Source organism: Herpailurus yagouaroundi, unplaced genomic scaffold, assembly GCF_014898765.1.
Source record: "Herpailurus yagouaroundi ecotype Mexico unplaced genomic scaffold, PumYag 159, whole genome shotgun sequence".
Lineage (NCBI taxonomy): Eukaryota > Metazoa > Chordata > Mammalia > Carnivora > Felidae > Herpailurus > Herpailurus yagouaroundi.
This window is the reverse complement of record NW_024412400.1, coordinates 81666867-81683790: the sequence shown is the minus strand read 5'-3', so window position 1 is coordinate 81683790 and position 16924 is coordinate 81666867.

Below are 16924 nucleotides of genomic sequence, written 5' to 3'. Positions count from 1 at the left end.
GGGTCTCTGTCTGAAGTCCTTTAAGGGAGGCTTTCCTGATTAGGAGACACTCCTCTGTCTTGCATCCCTGAGTACACTCTACTTCTATCTTCTGCTACTTTCATCACACTTGTGAATGTTCATTTGTATTCCTAGTTATACAGTAAGCTCTGAAAGGACTGGCTACAATTGTCTTATTCCTTGTGCTTAGCCAATACCTGTTGTATAGTCAGCACTACCTTAATAAATATATGTTACATAAATAAGGTTATTTATTTATTAATTTACCTATTTGACATTAAATTTATCTTTTTAAAATTTTTTAATGTTTTTATTTATTTTTTGAGACACAGAGAGACAGAGCATGAGCAGAGGAGGGGCAGAGAGAGGGGGAGACCCAGAATCTGAAGTGGGCTCCAGGCTTTGAGCTGGGGCTCAAACTCACAGAGTGTGAGGTCATGATCTGAGCTGAAGTCAGACGCTTAACCTACTAAGCCACCAAGGCGCCCCTAAATTTATTTTTTTTAATTTAAGTTAGTTAACATACAGTGTAGTATTGGCTTCAAGAGTAGAACCCAGTGATTCATCACTTACATATAAGACCCGGTGCTCATCCCAACAAGCGTCCTCCTTAATGCCCATCACCCATTTAGCCTATCCCCCCCTCACCTCCCCTCTAGCAACCCCCAGTCTGTTCTCTGTATTTAAGAGTCTCTTATGGTTTGCCTCTCTCTGTGTTTTTATCTTATTTTTATACAATGTCACAAATACAATAATAAATACACAATAGTGACCCATAAAGGGAGAACAGACAGGTTAGCTATCAGATCACCTAGAACAAACTAAGAGTCACAGAATTTTATGGATAGGGAAGTTGCTAAAGTGCGCTTATTTCAGTCTCTTCCTATATTTCATAAATTAATAACCAGAAGCCCAGAGGGGTGAAGCATTTGCCCAACAGACACCAATGACAAAACTAGAACCGAAATTCTTTTTCTTCTCCAAAGAGTTCTTCCATAGCATTATGCTGCTTTCACTAAAGAAAGATGGGGCCAGGACAACTGAAAAATAAATGAATGAGAGTTAACACAACTGAAGGAATGGATCTGGGGAAAACACTAGACTTGTTTACAGAGGACAGGAATAGTGATGATATGAGAGTATGTTCAAAAGACTCCAGGATTGCCAAATAGGGTGATTAAAAAATGATAGGAAGTAACTCAAATTCCTTAAGTGCAGTGAGAGAATGTGTAACTAAGGGAGGAGAAATTAAATTCCTGCAGTGCAGTGAGTATGTAATCTGGGGAGGAGGAGGAGAGAAATTCCCTAAATTGAGATGCACCACAGAAGGAACAGAGAATTTATGAAAGACCTATTATCTAGCAGTATCCATCCTGGTTGCCCTCAGAGTCTGGAGGAGAACAAGAGCCAAGAACTAACAAAGCAGTTTCACACAGATAACAGCATTGTGTGTGCCAGGGTAAGGAGGGACATCTTTAGTCAGATTCCTTTACCCACTAAATCCACAAAGTCCTGGGTCAGCACTGGTGTCAGGGTAACTTTTCCTCTGTCCCAGAACTCTGCCTATTTTTCCTATATTCTTCTCTGAGCAAAAGCTGATCTTCCTATGCCCTCTATTTACAATTCTGGGTAAATAGAATTATATCCAATCAGTAAACCAATCTGGAATACTTCCTTTCCTGATTCTCCTCTATTACATTTAATCAGTCCCTAAATCCCAACCAAATTTCTGGCATGGACAAGAAGACCTTTTATAATTTGGGTTAGCTAACTCACTACCCTCTCTGCAGAACTTTATCCTCATACACGCTATACCTTAGCCACACTGTTCTCTGAGATCTTTAGGTAATTTTCACATTTTCACACTTTTACTTGTTACTCATTTCTAGAGGAGCAAGGGATAACTTTGCCATTCAATTCTGAATGTCCTTCCAAAATAAATATTTGAGCTAAAATGATATACTCATGAAGAATTTCAATATATTATACAATTTTAATATATTTTCACATAGAGAATATATGTTATGTTCTAAGTGTATAACATGTATCATTATGAAGTCTAAATACATAACATGTATTCATTACTCCGCTATACTTACATGAGAATTTAGAGTTAGCAATTATATGCACATTAAACTCATCAAATGCCAATGACTGTTTAAATAATATTTAATAGCAACTTCTTTGTAATTCTTTTAACAGCAATAGTGACGATGATTAAGATAATTAAACAGAGCCCCCGGGGAGATGAATGCCTAAAAATCCACATATTCCGGAAACTTTAAGAAGTTACTTAGAGCTGTTTGGGTAATGTAACAATTTCTTTGCAAACATGTATTTAGTTACAGAAATTAGGCAATTCTGGGGGCGCCTGGGTGGCTCAGTGGGTTAAGCGTCCGACTTCGGCTCAGATCGTGATCTCATGGTTCGTGAGTTGGAGCCTCGCGTCGGACTCTGTGCTGACAGCTCAGAGCCTGGAGCCTGCTTCAGATTCTGTGTCTCGCTCTCTCTCTGCCCCTCCCCTGCTCATGCTCTGTCTCTCTCTGTCTCAAAAATAAATAAAACATTAAAAAAATTTTAATAAGAAAAATAAATTAGGCAATTCTGTACTTTATAACATTAGAGCGATGGTTACTCCTTGTTATGGGCTTTCATAGTCATTTACTTATAACTCTAGTATAGTATTTTATTTGTTTTTATAATAACTCTCAAAATAGGCATGATTTTCCATTAAGACCATAAGCTCCTAGAGGTAAGAATAAATTTATATATAGGAACACAATTATTGTTAATGAATTCATAAGACAACATATATGGTGTTTCAGTAAGCTAGGACATTTTTATCCTTAACCCAATTTTATGGCCTGCCTATCTCTCAAATTTCCCCCCAAAATGCTATGTCCATAAATATTGAAGCTAAAACCGTTTCCATTATTTTCTGGATTATTACAATAACCTTTAACTTGCCTTTCTTACAATCTCTCTCCTACACTGCTGCCAGATTGATCTTTCCAATGTAAATTTAACCAGATCACACTTCCTGCTTGTCCTTACTTTATTAGGATTGTGACAAGAAATCAATGTCAAAAAAGGGGGGGGGGAGGGTGTTGAGAAGAATTAAGTGAAGGGACTGTTTTCAAATTGGTGAGGAAGATTAAAGGAAAGACCCCAGGATTATCAGCAGCAGAAAGCCACTATCATGAGGCATCCTAAAGGAAAGGGGGAAAGGGCCTTTAGTAAAACCCACCAAGAGGCTGCCTCTATAGGAAAAGACAGCCACAGGAAACTGCCAGAGGAAACTGAGGAAACTCAGCCATCAGCACACCCAACTGATTTAGATCTGGCAGCCTAGAAGGAGAGGTAAGACAGGTAGTCTTGTGCAAGTTATTGATGAGGGAGTACTCAACTGAAATCTGCAAGGTAGAAAGGGAGCCAGAGAAGGCTAAGAACAGAATTAGTCAAAAATATGACTTCAGGACAGGGTTAAGCTTAATTTAATCCCGTAGGAAACTCCAGAACATTGAGTGTAGCCAGAGGTTTTCCTCCCCAGATAAAGGAAGACTGCATTGTCATATGTGTGCATGAGTCAGTCATTAGCTATTGGTTGACCCAAGGGGGAGGAGACTGTTTAACTTCCCAGAAATCTCTGGGGGTATCAGCTTCAATAGGCCTATGGCAATATCCCAGAATAATATGCCAGCTTGAGCAGTTCAGCTGAGATACGCAGCCACTGGGGTGTGGGTGTACCGGCTCAGCAAAGGGCATCTGGAGGGGTCCATTGCTTCTGCTCCAGTCCACCACTTGTACTTCTCAGGTCCATTTGCTTCTCACAATAAACACTTCCCATTTCTTCTCAGCCTCGTCAGGGTTTGTGTAGGTCTCAATTTCCAGGAAAATTTGTAAGAGGAGCATTAGTAGGATGAATTACTACCTTCTTTGCTGATATTGGTTTCAAGTTTGTAAGTGACACTCATCATCTCCTTCTCCTACCCTTCTAAATTCCTCTTATTCTCACCTAGAGCTTCAAATGGCCTAAGGTAGCTTGTTTGGTGAGATGACTCAGACTCTTATCCCAGAGAGTTGATGCCCTGGTTACCATTCCTTTACCGTGGTTGCTATTCTTTCATTTATAATTCAAGTTGGTCATGGAAGTACTAAGAGATACCCTGTTGTCCACCTGAGTACCAAACATATTCCTCTTATTAATTGCAGCAACCCTATCTCCATAGGATTATCAGGCTACAAGATCCTAGTGTGTATTAAAATATCCCAACAAATATAATTGTGCCACTATAGTAACTCCTTTCTTTACTTGTTGGTCTACTTGAGGAACTCGGAGTGATCAGGTATCAGCCATGGCTTAAGTTTAGTGGAACTTCTGCATATCTCTGAGTGGAAGCATCCCTCCTTGTGGAAAAAAGTCTCTATATCCATAGCATGTAAAGTAGAGGAGACAGGAAGTACAAATTCTTCCAGGTAAGCCCATGAAGTAGGGTCATGCTTTCCTCCTTCTCTTGATTTCTGAACTCATGTATTCTAGTTATTTGGAATATGGTGTAACAGCCATTGGGTTAGGATAAATAGAATGCTTTCTGAAGACTCATGTACTTATTACAGGGTATCATCTCTGGTACTGAAAGCTGTGCCCTAAAATTGGCATTTCCATGCTCTTTCAGGTCAGCAGCCTCTAACTGATTGAATATATGATAGTACCAGAGGATTCCTTTGCCATGTTCCTCTACCTCCACACCTCTTTTGCAGTAAAGGGGATATCTTGGTCTGAGGTGATATTATGCAGAATCCCAACCAATAGATCACTGCATGAGCTCGTGCATGTGATGCTGACTGAGATATTGCTGATACGTAAAGTTAAATACATGCTTAGAATATGTGTCACTCTGTTCATGAAAAATTATTGCTTCTGTCATGGTGAGAAGGATCCAATATTATCAATTTGCCATCGAGTGTCTGCTTGATTATCTCAAAGGATGATATCATATCAGGGGCTCAGAATCAGAATTTGTTTCTGGATAGGTTCAGCATTTGACTGTGACACTAACTGGATCAGCTTCAGTGAGAAAATGGAGTCCATGTGTTTGAGTTCATAAATAGTCTCCGTCTCTGTCCACCATGGGTACTCTATTTATGAGTCCTTTGAACAACAAGAGGTTGATTTATAATGTATCAGACCAGTCATCCTCCATAGCTGGTGGTAAATTCCTCTTACTTTGTGTTTGTTCCCATATGTTCATCTGCTTTCCTTTTCCCTGGGCCTCCATGTCCCAACTATGCCAATTTCGTTCCTTACATCCCTCCAACCATTGAGCCAAGCCATTCACCACTGTCCATGCATCTGTTTACATGTTTACCTTGAGGCATGTGTCGCTCAACAAAATCGGATGATGAGTAATACTGAACAAAGCTCCATCTACTTTTTTTCATCACTACACTTTGTCAAGGCTACCCCTGAGTAGGGCTGTATTGTAACAGCAGCTGATGTGGGATCCACACTAAAATACAAAGCTGAACCATCTAGGGAACCAGTCTGAGCAGTTTTCTTCTAAGCATTCCCCCAAGAGGTCAAAATTCTGAGCTGCATGACTAGTGTCTGTTGAGACTATGCTAGGTGACATGAAAGTGTGGGAACATTTGTTTATCCAGCTTACTTATGCCCTTTGGAACTGCTGAAGGCTCATCCAAGATGTAATCCTTCCATTTTAAAAGTAAATTTTTTCTGGAGCTGCTAAAATGTGTGTCTTGGTGAGGCCGACAGCTACCAGGTCACAATGAGCATCTCTGATGCCATGGTTCTTTGATGTCCTTTGGGCAGGTATTTTACCACTGTGATCCCTACCACCAAATGGAAATTGGACTAATTACTACACAATGGGGTAAGGAGAAGTATGCCTAGAATATAGGAGATTCTTTATGGCATCTCTTAGTATTAACATGCCCCGTGAATAAGGTCAATGGAAAATTACAAGCCATTTCAGGTAGAACTATTAATAGCCCAGACACCTGAGGAATGAAGGTTTGTGTCACCCTATCAGGTAAAGAACCATGACCACCTGAAGTGTTTGCTGAAGGAAAGGGAATACAGAATGTGTAGTAGAAGAAGGTAGTCAGAAACAAGGAGTAGAACTGTCATGCGAATTTCCTAATTTTGTTATGAATATATATATATATATATATATAGAGAGAGAGAGAGAGAGAGAGAGAGAGAGAGAAATAGATAATAGATAGATAAAGCAAATATCTTTGTTTTCTTTCCTCTCATATTTCTGTCATAAAACATAGATTTATTAACTTTATATTAGTATTTAAGTATTATTAATTTTATTTTACACTATTTAAGTTATGAGATATCAGAAGAAAAGTATATATCACTCAAGGACTTTCCCACCTGTTCTGGAGAAGGGATTAGACATTTTCGGTTGTATGCAGAACAGTTAGTTATATCATGTAAGATTGGAGGTGTGACCATGTTAATGTCTTTATTTGGAGATTAAGTATAGTTGAAGAAGATGCATACAAATGCCAAGTTGACAAGGAGTGGACTTGTGATGGTTTATCAACTGGCTTCAATCTACTTCTCCCACCGTCTAGAAAAAACAGGTGCGAGAAACCCTGGCAGCCTTGAAGCTGCTTCTTTGAATTTGCAATTCAATATGTTAGTCACTACAGAGCTTAGCAAAAAGAGGACTTGAACCTCTGTCTTTAGATTTACAGTCTAATGCTTAACTTAGCCATTTTACCCATGTTCATAAACCGCTGACTATTTTCAACAAACCACAAAGATATCAGCACTCTTTATCTCCTATTCTTTGCCTGAGCTGGTATGGAGGGGACTGCTCTTAGTCTCCTAATCCGAGCCGAGCTTGGTCAACCCTCCTAATTTATTAGGAATGGATTGAAGGATTGTGTATGCAAATAAGAAATATCATTGGGGTTTAATATGTGGTGGGGAGCTTAGGGGGTGCTTGTGTCAACTTGACTGGGCTAAGGGATGCCCAGATAGCTGATAAAACATTATTTATGGGTACGCCTGCGAGGACGGCTCTGGAAGAATTTAGATTTTGATCGGTAAACTGAGAAACGAAGATCTCCCTCACCAGTGCAAGTGGGCACCATCCAATACACCGAGGCCTAAATAGAACAAAAAAGCAAAGAAAGGGTGAGTTTCCTCTTTGCACCTAGGACACTGGTCCTTATGATTCTCTGGTCACTGGACTTAGACTGAAGTATAGTACCAGATATCCTGGGTCTCCAGCTTGCCGTTGGCAGATCATAAGACTTCTCTGCTTCCACAATCATGTGAGCCAAGTCCTATGATAAATATAAATAAAATTAATATATTTTACAAATAAATAAGTTTTATATAGTATTGGTCTGTTTCTTTGAAGCACCCTGACTAATACACCATGCCCAGTAACATTCCAACAGCTGTGTTTTGAATGGTGTTCTCTACTGCAGATGACATAATCTTGCTCCAGAATCTCAGTCGCCTGCTTTGAAATTCTTCTGTTGGGTCTTGCCAGAGACTCCACATACATTTTGTATCCTACAGACAACTCTTGCACCACTGTAGGATCTTCTGGGTCACATGATCCAAGTGGTAGGACTGCTTGCTTTATACCCTGGGTGTGCCCTTTCTTGTCCAGGGCTCTCACTGAAAACTGGCAGCTTTCCACATCAGTTGATGCATCATTCAATGATGTATTCCCAAGTGTAGTATTTGCTGCACTTTGCTTCTTTTTTAATGTTTATTTATTTTTGAGAGAGAGAGGGAGAGCGAGAGCAAGCGAGAGAGAGAGAGAGAATGCAAGTGGGGAAGAAGCAGAGAGAGAAGGAAAGACAGAAGCTTAAGCAGGCTCCACACTGTCATCACAGAGCCTGACACACACAGGGCTCAAACTCTGGAGCCATGAGATCATGACATGAGCCAAAATCAAGAGTCTGAGCCACCCAGGTACCCCCCCCCCCACACACTTTGCTTCTTTTTAAGGGGCAGATGGATAAGGTGCAATGATTTCCCCTTTACCTTCGAGGGGATGTTCCACTGTGCCCTAGACCACTGGATCCCTAAAAGTGTCACAGATGTGACAAGCCACTCAATTTTTGTATGGCTCGTCTCTCCCCCTCTCTGAAGCACACGCGTTTTATCATGGCTTCCAGAGTCTACTTTGGCTGTGAATTCAGCCTTCTCTGAAGTTCTGTTATTCTCACAGTTAAGTCCTGCTTCTGTCCACCAGCTCAGTATATCTTCCAGCTGCAGATGCTAAGAATCTCTCTAAAAACTGCCAGAGCACCTGTGACCTTCGGAGTTAGTTTTAAATCGATGATTCGTTGTTTTCTCTTCTGAATGTGCCAGCGGGAAACCACCAATTGCCACTTAATTCCACATTCCTTAATTTTATTATTTTGCCCGCATCTCTCAAATGCCAGAGACACTGTAAAAGCTAATGTATCTCTGTCATCTTAGTAATTGTACTGCTACAACGTCCAAGGAACTATCAACACTTCACTTATCACTAGGGGCAGGGTCGTCACTGCCATCCAGCTAGTGTATGATCCAACTCCAAATTTAAAAGTTTAGAATTTCCTTTCCAAGACAATTTCTGGTACTAATTCTCTTAATTCATGTGCCCTGGAAGCAGAATCTGAGGCAGAGTCTTATGCAAATGATTTTTTTTTTTTGAAATGTTGTCAGGATAAACTGTAAAGGGGCAGTGGAAACGGGTCAGGGTAAGGGAAGAAGCTGGACAAAGGCATCGTTTCAGGAGAAATTCATCCTCAGCCTGAACCCACAAAGAGCTCTGGAGTGTCAGTTGTTTACAGAGGTTGTACTACCTAGATCCAAGGGTGCTGAGCTGCATAATATTCTGACATTAGCCAACCACGGGTTACTGGCCACTGCTAAAGTGGAGGGCTGCATGATTTCCTAGACATCTCTTAGTAAAAGAGCCCTCACGAGCCTAGGACTCTCCTCATGGCTGCTAAAATATGTTGTAGGCGGCCAACACCTGCAGCATCTGGGGGGATGAGTGTACCATGGTGACAAACAAGAAGAAGCAGGGCACCAATCGCATCTGCCATAGCAGCTCCACTCTCCTCCAGCTCTCTGATTTCCTAAAGCTGCTTCTCACCATCAAAGCCAGAGGGCAAGAGAGACCATTGATGCACCTATAAAGATGCATTTCCTGGTACACAGAGCTGCGTGGAGATGACTGCAGAATGGATGTAGAGGAGTGCACAGAAAAGGTGCTTATCCATAAAATCATTCCGGATATCCACATAATCTGACAGATAAAGCCCAAAGTCCTCAGCCTGGCAGGATCTTCACGTGTCTCCTTCTCGCCTGCTTGAGGCTTTATATTTCATGGTTCCCTACCTAATATAATGTATGCTCTGGCCAAAATTTCTCTGACTTTTTTTTTTAATATTTATTTATTTCTGAGAGAGAGAGAGAGAGACAGAGTGTGAGTGGGGGAGGGGCAGAGGGAGAGGGAGACACAGAATCTGAAGCAGGATCCAGGCTCTGAGCTGTCAGCACAGAGCCCGATGTGGGGCTCAAACCCATGAACTGTGAGATCAGGACCTGAGCTGAAGTCAAGTGCTTAATCAACTGAGCCACCTGGGTGCCCCAAAATTTCTCTGACTTCTATTTCTGAAATAATTTTATTCTTGCCTGATAGTCCCCTTCCCAATCTCCGTACACCTCCCTGCCACACTACCACTACTGTGCCCCCCCCCCACATACATAACTTTATCCTAACAACAACCATTTTATAAAATACTCCTTTATAAATCCATTTCTCAGGTAGATTTTAAATTACTTGAAGAAAGGGATGACTGTTTTTCCATTGTTTTGGGACAGAGTAGCAATGAGTGAATGAATGGAATAAATAATGATTATTTATTCATAGCCCTCAATATTCAGTTTTAACGAACCTCTTTTTAATGACTCTTTCCTCTCCCTCCTGTATTGAATTTAGATACCCCTCCACTCTATTTCCATCACCCTTTACTTAGATATTTTATAGAATTTACATTATGGCATTACAGTGGTTTGGTCAGGTGCCTGTCACCCACACTGGAATATGGGCCTTTCATCAGTATAATTCTAGTGCCTGACAAATAACAGGTCCTTGAAAAACATAAAAGATGAATAAATGATTGAATGAGTATAACAGACAGTGAGGAACCATACAGGCTCCTGGTTAGGCTCCTCTTATTTTTCTTTTTCAGAATCAGAGGAAGAATTACAAATTATAGTGGGATTTTAATGAGTGTGGCATGTTCAGCAGGCTGCACAATATTTGACTGAATGTCACAGACAGATGATACATTAGGTAGAAAGAGAGATAGAGATAGAGGTGATGAGGATACTGTAGTTTTATCTAATTAGTTTTCAATGCTTATAAGGGAAATTTTCCAAATGATAGTATATGTAATTTTATCTATAGCCTTTGAGTTAGGATGCATTTCAGTTAAGAGTGTTTTAAGGTACTCAACACTGTGAATTTGTTAGTATATTTAGAGTGTCACTAGCTCAAAAATTTCTAAGAACCTGATTGATCTCTAGAATAAACACCCTTTAGACAAAATGGTTTGAAAATACCTTGATCTGAAAGTTGTGGCTCCTTAGAGTTCTCAAACCCAAAATTTCATTCAAAAAGCTTCTCTTTGCAGAATTTTATGGAAAAATTGCCTTTGCAAATCATTCTTTGGGGTGATCTTTCATGAGCACATGCATAACATACATGTTAATGCCTCCAGCACAGACAGTCTCATTTATGAACTCTGATGAGAACAAAAGTTTCTGTAAAGTCTGACAGCCTTTGACAGAATTGGAGCTCTTCTAATGGCAACAACATCCATCTGCTTTTCTAAACACCTGATGAAAGGAAAGCAAGAAAATGAAACCATGTTTCAACATGTTTCAGACTAATAATTAATGTCAGTCCAACACAACTAGAAATACAACTGTTCCCTTGGTGCCCCCTCTCCTAACCTTGGTTCTTAATAAACAAAGTGTATGCAATCACAGTTCCCAGTCTCAGGTTGACTATTTTTACCCCATTTCCTTCCCTCCTAGTCCTAATATATCTTACCAGTAACAAAAACAAAAACATGTTCTGCTATCTCCGAATAAATCACCTGTGTTTAATTTTTTCTGTACCTACTGTTTTATTTTATTTTGAAGTAACATGAAGCAATTCTACATTGCTCAATGCTGTGCTTTCTTACAGTCTTATCTTTCCATCTATCTTAACTCCTAAGGGAAAATGTTAAGAGTTGGAAGGGACCTCAGAGACAGTTTTATCTGGTATCCTTCTTCTATCTACCTGAAAAACTTAAATCCAGAGAAATTGCACATGTGGGTCAGGTGGCTATGCTAGGAAGAGAACCCTGGTTTCTTGACTGATATTCCCCGAGTCTTCCTCATGAAGTCCACACTACTTCTCAAGGTGCTATTCATGTCTTTCCTCACTCATTCATTCATGAGTTCATACCTGTAAGCTCTTAGAATCTTATGGTGCCCATAATATTTAACAATATCTTATTTTTCTTGTGACCATCGCTTCATTACATTATTTCATTATATGTAATGATAATTTTTGTTAAACTGGAAACATATAAATAAATATCTGTAACATATTTACACAGCTGTCTCTTTAAGGAAAGTCACTGTTACTTTTTAAAACATTTACTTATCCAGGTAGGTAGAATAATAGCCTTTTCCAAAGATGTCTGGACCTCAATTCCCCAAACCTAGGAGTATGTCACATTACCTGGCAAAAGGAGGATTAAGGGTGCAGATGGAATTAAGGCTGCTAATCAGCTGACCTGCAGATGTAGAGATGAACTTGCATTGTCCCAGTGGGACCAATGTTATCACTAGGGTCCTTATATGTGGCAGAGGGAGCAAACGAGAGGGAAGCAGAGAGGTGGCAGTGAGAAAAGAACTTAGCTCAAAGCTGCTGATCTGAAGAGGGAGGAAGAGAGGCAAGAACCAAAAGGTGTAGGTAGCCTCTAGAATCTGCAAAGGAAAGGAACAGAACTTCCAGAAAGGTACCAAGCCCTGCTGACAACCTAATTTTAGCCCAGCGAGACCCATTTAAGTCTTCTGAACTACAGAACTGTTAAGATAATAAGTTTTGGGGGGCACCTGGGTGGCTCAGTCGGTTGAGCTTCCGACTTCTGCTCAGGTCATGATCTTGAGGTTCGTGAGTTCGAGCCCCACATCAGACTCCCTGCTCCTGTTGGACCTTCTGTCCCCCTCTCTCTGCTGATGCCCCACTTGTGTGCTCTCAAAAATGAATAAATGTTTTAAAAAGGATAATAAATTTCTTGTTTTGAGCCATTAGTTTGGTGGTAATTTGTTACAGTGTCCATAGAAAAATAATTCACTGTTAGAGGGATACAAAAACATTTAAAAAAAGGTAGACCCTCTGTTTTTGGCCAACTGGATTGCAGAACTGTGACCAGAACACTCTAGCACAGTGCTAAACAGTCGAAGAATCTGAGATGATGGGATGTTCTACATGTGCAAGTGTCCAGTGTGAGGCCGTTCACGATTCTGAGTTCTCAGAATGTGGCAAGACCAAGAAAGAGAATGCATTTTTAATTTTCGTTTTAATTAATTAAAATTTAAAAAATTTTTTTTCAACGTTTATTTAGTTTTGGGACAGAGAGAGACAGAGCATGAACGGGGGAGGGGCAGAGAGAGAGGGAGACACAGAATTGGAAACAGGCTCCAGGCTCTGAGCCATCAGCCCAGAGCCCAACGCGGGGCTCGAACTCACGGACCGCGAGATCGTGACCTGGCTGAAGTCGGACGCTTAACCGACTGCGCCACCCAGGCGCCCCAAAATTTAAAGAACCACACGGAACTATTGGCTATCAAACTGGACAGCACGGCTATTATCTGGATTATAATTAAATGCTTCTCCCCTATATCCTGCCAAGGGATTGAAAGGCAGTTCTCACAGAATAATAATGGAGCAAATCGGAAACAAGTCTTTGCCTGTTCTAAGTACTGGAGCCCTGTTTATCAGACAACGTACTCAGTAAATATTTAACAAAGCTTAGGGGAATGTGGTGGCAACCACCATTAACATTAAGGAGGCAGAGAAGACAAAATTCAGACAAATCTGCAGCCACAGTCCATCTGGGTAGGCCCGTGCAGCGGTAAGACGAGGGCCATGCAAACCGTAAACTGCTCACATCTAGTGGTCCTGACCCCACAAGTGTGTGTTACTATGGGTCAAAGTTACAGGAAAGCAGTTTCAAATTCACTCCTAACTGTGGGACTTTTGCAATACCACATTTTTTGTCCTTTTCCAATTTCTCATGTTTACTCCCTGATTCTGCTTCCACCTGGTTTAACCTCTACCTTGTGCAACTTTCCTAAAATAAGTAATCTTTTCAAAGCCTTTCTCAGGTGGGGGAAAGATGGGATGGGAGAGAGGGCTGAAACAATGGTAGATTTCCTTTTGAGAGTCTAGTTTCTAACTTGAACGTAACAGTACGTACGTACACACGTGCCTTTGCAAACTAATTTCAGTTAGTGTTGATTTTTTAATTTTTTTTTTCAACGTTTATTTATTTTTGGGACAGAGAGAGACAGAGCATGAACGGGCGAGGGGCAGAGAGAGAGGGAGACACAGAATCGGAAACAGGCTCCAGGCTCTGAGCCATCAGCCCAGAGCCCGACGCGGGGCTCGAACTCACGGACCGTGAGATCGTGACCTGGTTGAAGTCGGACGCTTAACCGACTGCGCCACCCAGGCGCCCCAAGTGTTGATTTTTTATATGGGTTATGGGATCTTAATTATTTATGTATACTTCATTTTATGGCAGACTAAGGCAGCTTCTCTCATTGTGAAATCTCTCACCTCCACCCCATTCTCCGTCCTCACTGTTAGGTTCTAGTTCAGATCCTCATCACCTTCCTCCCACACCATTATTATAAGAGATAAGACTCGTTGGAGAGTTAATACGTGCCAGGACATTTTCTACATGTGTTTCATGTAGTATCTCTCTCCTTACTACCACCCAACGATGGCAGTAATATTAGTATCCTTATTTTGCAGACAAAGACAGGATCCAAAAGATAGTAAGTAATTTGCCTTATGCTACACAGCTAGCAACCAAGGAAGCCAGGATTGGAATGGAGGCAATCTGGTGATACAGTCCCTGCTCTTTGTCATTTTTGCCACATTGCCTTCAACAACTTGATTATGATACACAGCCAGTTGGCATCAGTTAGAAGATGGATGACAATTAATTTGTTAGTATCATAAAATAGTGTAGTTACTATAATAAGTTAATAGGTAGTTTATTCTTTTTTATTTTTTTAATGTTTATTTATTCTTGAGAGAGAGAGAGAGACAGAGACAGAAACAGAGTGAGCAGGGGAGGGGCAGAGAGAGAGGGAGACACAAAATTCGAAGCAGGCTCCAGGCTCTGAGCTGTCAGCACAGAGCCTGACGCAGGGCTCGGACTCACAGACTGTGAGATCATGACCTGAGCCAAAGTCGGACTCTTAACCAACTGAGCCACCCAGGCACCCCAGTAGTATATTCTTTAGACCTATGATTTGTCAGTAAGAGAATAGTTTTTCAGAAGATAGAAGGAAATCAAGTTTATGTTTCTAAAAGTCTCAGGCAGAGGACCTAGAATGGTGAACATATAATCAAGAATCAATAAATGTTAGGTATCATATTCTTGAATTGGGAAACATTTATAGCCCAAGAAACTAGAATTACACATAACCTTGCATTCTGCAACATATGTGTGTGTGTGTGTGTGTGTGTGTGTGTGTGTGTGTGTACACACACATGATTGAGGGGGTAATGATTGAGATCTCTGTTAATAATCCCTTAATTAGGTAGTTAACTGGTCTCCAGCAGTATGCTGATCTTATCCCATCATATTTTTTCAACTGGCTTTTCGCATTTTCCTTTCAATTTGAACCCCACCTCTTTCCTGGCCTCCAGCTCCCCCCAGATTATAGTCACATCCTTCTAACCAGAGTACAGTGTTGTACCCATGCCCAATCCCCCCCACAATCCATTCTTCACTCCTCAGAGCAATATTATTAAAAACATTATCAAATCAACCTCATTAGCTCTTGTTCTTACCGAAAATTTTTTCGTGCCTCCCTACTGCCCTGAAGAAAAAAATCCGAATATCCCTAGGTAGAACTCATCCTTCTCACCTGCATATTAGTTGGAAATAATCTCTAATGCCCATTCTTCCTCACCAACCCTTCTTGTCCTAAGTCTTATTATTCCTCCCTTCCATATAGTAGTGTTGCATTTCACAGACTACAATCATGCATAATGTAATTGTCCTTAAACAGCTCATAGGAAGGAGCCACATTATGTGGCTCATGTGTAAATGTGTAAATCCAAAAGCCCAGCTCCTCCTCCATCTCTGAAATGGTCAAAACAGAGAGGGAGAAACCCAACGTTCTCTTTCAAGGGCACACATGCCTCTGCCCTGTGCTGGTGGACAAAACCATCCAGCATTTCCAAAAGTTATTATCATCTTGATTCAGTATAAATGTGTAAAATCTCGTAAAGGCATACAAGCTTCATCCCCACACATCTCTGGCAGGTCTTGCTCTCTGCCTCCAATGTTGCTGCCTTTGACATTGTTCAAATCCTCTCACCAACCTATTCTTACACTGTTAATACAGCCTTTGCATTAACTGACTTCTGTCTCTGCCTCCTGAGCCCAGAAAAATCTGACACACAAATCCTTGCTTGAAATTCTCAATACTCAAGTCCTTGCTTAAAATCCAGTGATCACTTGTCACTGCCTCATACATGATAAAGCCCACACTCCTGAGCATGGCACGCAAGTCTTGTCAATTCAATCACTTACTACATGCACGTCCTATGTGTACATTGACCCCAAAAGCCTACAGGATCCAGAGAAATAACATAAATGAATAGGAAGAGTGGACCCTGTGGAGAAATGGGAAACCAGAGAGCCCATCTAGAGCTGCAAGATACTTCCATCTCTTTCCGATCAGAATCTAGAAAATTTTCAGCGAAATCTCACAATTTTTCAAAGTCAAAGCTAATTTAGTTTTTGAAAAATTACTGGGAAGTTCAAACAAAAATGCGTGTTGAGGCCAAATATGAGCTGCAGCTCCTATGTTCGTACATTTGTTCTATATTTGTAGTATGAATCCTTCCCTCTACCCAAAATGTCCCTCATGCAGCTGGGAGTTTAGTTCAAATATTTAGTTCTGCATGATGAAATCACAGCTTGCCTACATTTGACCACAGGACACTCACCTAGGTTCTTGCAGTGCAGCTACCCTTTCTCACACCCTTCCCATGTGCTGGGTGCAGAGCTCAGCCCTTCGTAGGCATTGCCCAACTGATTTTGTTTACTTTTTATAACAATCTGAGTTATGTATATTTATTTTATGTTACAGACAGGGAAAAGAGACACAGAGAGATTAACGACCTTGTTTAGCATCATGTCTACGGTAGGGAGAAAGCAGTGACTTACCTTCAATTCTGTCTTATCCTAAAGGCCAAGGTATTAAAAATTATCATCTTTATCACATTGCCATTTCTTTTTGTTTGATCTCCCCCCACCACCATCACCACCGTAAGAACCATCATCTCCTGAAGAGCCCAAACTGTTTTTACTTCCTGTCGGGTTGTAGTGCCTCAGATACCTCAGTATAAAGATTGGAGACTTCATCCATCTGTTCACTCATTCACTTCATTACTGACTCTTACTAAATACCTACTATTCCCTCTGATATGAGTCTGATTTGGGGACTTGCGAAGAGCTCAACTTGTGGCTGTCATTGCACTTGCTGGGTGGTGTGGGAAGTCACAAAGGTGGTGGAAGAGAAGCATGTGCTTCAGGTGGGTAGAGTGCATTGCAT